Source organism: Fundulus heteroclitus, unplaced genomic scaffold (genome assembly GCF_011125445.2).
Source record: "Fundulus heteroclitus isolate FHET01 unplaced genomic scaffold, MU-UCD_Fhet_4.1 scaffold_745, whole genome shotgun sequence".
NCBI lineage: Eukaryota > Metazoa > Chordata > Actinopteri > Cyprinodontiformes > Fundulidae > Fundulus > Fundulus heteroclitus.
In genome coordinates this window covers 36,472-40,295 of record NW_023397192.1, presented here as the reverse complement: position 1 = coordinate 40,295, position 3,824 = coordinate 36,472, and the positions used below count along the sequence as shown (strand labels likewise).

General features: G+C 41.0%; 1 long non-coding RNA gene across 1 annotated transcript; it reads right to left on the bottom strand.

Annotated features, from left to right (window-relative positions):
• Positions 1–553: 553 nt before the first annotated feature.
• LOC118561862 lies at positions 554–1,607 on the bottom strand. Its single transcript, XR_004930316.1, has 3 exons — positions 1,428–1,607; positions 1,286–1,355; positions 554–941 (listed from the first exon to the last, which is right to left on the bottom strand). It is a non-coding gene; the product is annotated as an uncharacterized LOC118561862 (long non-coding RNA).
• Between the last annotated feature and the right edge of the window lie 2,217 nt (positions 1,608–3,824).

Here is a 3,824-nt window from a genome sequence, read left to right as displayed (position 1 = left end):
CCAGTTCAGACAAATACTTCTCAGTCTGCAACTTCCCTACATTGTCTGCACAGACTACAGAGAGATCTAAAATTTCATACACGACTTTGCCACATAGATGTGTATAGGGCAAAAGTGGACGCAATGCCTCCAATGCAGTACCAGAGCTATATTCTACCACCATTGAGTGATGAAAACCTAATTCTGGTTCAGCCAGAAGTTCAAACTTTGAAATAGAACCATACTGCTTTAGAAAATCAATGACCTCTTCATCTGTTTCTGTCTTTGTCGCACCCTGTACTAACACTGCATTAGGGATCTTAATGCCAAGTTTCTCAAATATCTCCATTTTCCCCACAACTACACAATTATATGACCACAAAAAAAAAAAAAAAAAACAAATAGAATATTCTAGCTCTTCTCTCCGCTCCTGGCTAGCTCGCCAAGTTATGTTACCTGTGCTTTACTTAATCTTAGGGCTAGAACAGAAGATTCTCAAAGGTGGACTCTGGGAGCAGAGTAAGACACTGAACACCAGAAGTAGAGTTTTGTTGGTACCATATTATGTGCAGAAAAAAACAAGAACAACAGACAGACAGATATCAAAACAATGGCCATTCAAATAATCAGTTCATCAGTTCAAATCCCATAAGACTTCTGCAGATTCTTCAAAAAGGTCCAGAGAAATCCAAGTCCCAGCAGCAGTGTATGCTACATGCACTATCCCGTTCAACGGCCCAGCAGACAAAAGTCCAACAGATTCAACGGAGGGGAGGGTTAATGAAGAAAAGACTGTGGGCAGTAGGTTGAACTCAAAACAGGACAGTGATTTGAAGGATAGGCTATGAAGCCTCCTACCAGCCCAATCAGAGCAGGTGATACTCATCAAATGAGTTCTGGGCTGAAATGACCTTCAGTCTTTCTTTCCTTAATAGGTTCCCAGCTCGCCATCAACACCTGGCCTATATAAAGACAGGACCAGTATAAATTCATGTGCACATCCCTCATAACCATCACAGTACAAAATGGTATTACAATTAATTCATCAGATAGCAATCAAACATTGTACAATTAGTTCAAACAATAAATTTCCTTATCAATAATGCCTAGTTTACATTCATTATTAATCCATAGTATAATAAAATGAATTTCCAATAAATAGTAGTACATGCTATTCATACAAATCAAACATTGGGAAATAATACAAATTCCTTTACAATAAAGATATTTAAAGAAACGGCTAGGCTACCACATGGAAGTGAATGAGGAAATGAATGAGCTGCCAAGCTAATGTTGGCACACTTACCAATTCTGTGGTTTTACAATAAAAACCCTGCTACTTGCCCAATCAGGCCCCAGTAGGTGGCTCCTATAACCTGATGACAGATATTTAGAACAGAACTTTTGACAGACTTTGTAAAATGAGCAAGTGAGCAACTTGAACATACCTCCAACAAACTTTTCCAAGCTCCTCCTCCCTAGCCTTTCCTGGCAACCAATACTTCCTGCTTATATAGTCTCTTCATTGGCTCTCCACAGTCACATGACAATGTGATGTCAGAGCAGGGTAGTATTGATTATTCTTAAAAGGAAGATTACAAGTTTGTTTTTCCAAAGCTTTGCCTGGATTACACCAGTCTTGAAGAAAACATCCTTCATATGCGGCCGATCAGCGTACCTCGAGTCGCTGTTGCACGTTCCATAGCAACAACGTTTAAAAACCATGGTTTTAGATTTGGAAAAAGCAGTCGTTTACCGAGTAAAACCAAGGGTAACGCACGTCTCTTTTACAGCGAAACAGCGGCGGACTATGCAAGCTTGTCCTACTGCGTACCACGTGATGTGACGTCATCGTGACGTTACGTTTCTAAAAATAGCTCGCTCGCGGTAAGCCATTGTATTATTTATTTGTGCAGTAACTGCTGAATTTTCTTGTTTTTGTTTTAATAAGGACATCCAAGAGCCTGACATTGACTGGGATGTTGCTGAGTATGATGGACGGTGCAATAGTGGTCCCTGAATTTCCATGTCCACTCAATGAACAGCAACTGGCTGAGGTGCAGTTGCTGCTTGAAAATGAAGCTGAGAGTGATATTACAGAACTTTTTCTACTATGTTGTGAATATGTGATTACAGCTTTGTCAGGTGCTGAGTAGCCTACAAAGGAACAATGACATATTTGGACCCAACATAAATAAATGTAGTAGTATAGAAATGTCTATATATTTCTAAAGAGCTTTCAGGTGCGAAGTACCAGTGGACCAAAGTGGGCGGGGTATATAAGACAAAGCTGCACCCAGCTGGAGACATGACTTCCTGGTGCTCCTATTTGGCTGCGTCTTGTGGATTCTAGCAGTGAAGAACAAACTGTGTGGTGTGGTGCACGTTACTTTATTCCCTGGTGCTGAAACGCCACTGTGCTGCCCTCCTCCTCTCCCTTGTGCTACAAGTGTGTCTGTGCATGTTTGTGTGAATTGGCAGGTCTCCCCACGTTGGGACCACTGCTGCTCTGGTTACCTGGATTTGCACGTTTCCTGCCGAAGTCGGACTGTGGCGACGGTCACCCTGCACCAACTGAAGCGGTGTTTGGGGTGTGGCAGCAGCACTCCCAGTTCGCCTGAATTCAATGGAGTGCTGTGTACTGAGGTCCGGCGGTGGTGCTGGTGTGGCCACGGCGTCTTCCTTTTTTGTGTGCTGTGATTCCTGAGTTTGGGTTGTCTCACTGTTTGGTGTTTTTAAAGGGTTTTTTTGTTTGCCGTGACACCTTCTTCATCGTGGCCCTTCTGATAGTGACCTCAGCCACTGTAGTGTCTTTTGTTTTTCTTCAAACTTTGTTGGCTTATTATGAAGAACTGGTTTTAAAGTGTTTTTAACTGCATGTAATAAATTGTTCTTCTGGTAAACCTTGAAGCCGTCTCAGATATTTCAAATTATGTGTAAACTAAACCTGTGTGCCTTTTAAAAAAGATAATATTCTCTGGGTGAAATTCCCAGGGTGGCGTTGTTGAACATTTATTTTATATAATTTAAACTTTTACCTAGTGTCGCCACATAAACAATGCCCATTATGTGTAATGAACTGAGAAAGCAGACCCAGAATTCAGCCAGACCAGCGAAGGTTCAGTTTGATCTTCTTTATTAACAAAAAGCAAAACAGGGAAAAAAAACCAAAAAGGACCGTCAATCCAAAAGACGGCACAGAAGCGGACGGATTCTCGGGGCAGACCAGGCAGGAACAGACAGAACGGGATGGCACAGATTTCTGGAGACAAGGTGGTTCAAAATCCAAAAGCAAAACATAACAAAACTTGCAAGAGGAGAACTCACCTAAACTCAACAAGACGACCTAGCACTGATGTCTGGTCTCAACTGTTTATATGGAGGAGGAAGCAGGTGAAACCGGTCAGAGATGATTGCAACAGGGGTGGAGTAAGGCAGGTGTGCAGAGTGGGTAATTAAAACCAGACATCAGTGCTGAGGATCAAAACAAGAAATAAATCAGAAACCAAAGCTAAAAAGCTGACAGGACAAGTGGACAGAAACTACACCAAACTTACTAAGAAACAAAATCACTCTAAAGTACAAGTCTAAAAACAGAAGATAAAGCTAAGACTAAAACTGATGACAAAACAGGATAAACTAACAGTAAATAAAAACCCAGACAAAACAAAAACTCAAAGTAACCAGAGAACCTAAAGCAGGAGAGTAAAATAACTTAAAAATAAAACCAGAACAGAAACCAGAATATTACATTATGGCCATGACTTTGCTTTTTTCTATTCAATACAAAAACAAAGGTTTTTGTCAGAGGGCAATAAAAGCTGAATGGTTTGTTTTTGAAATGT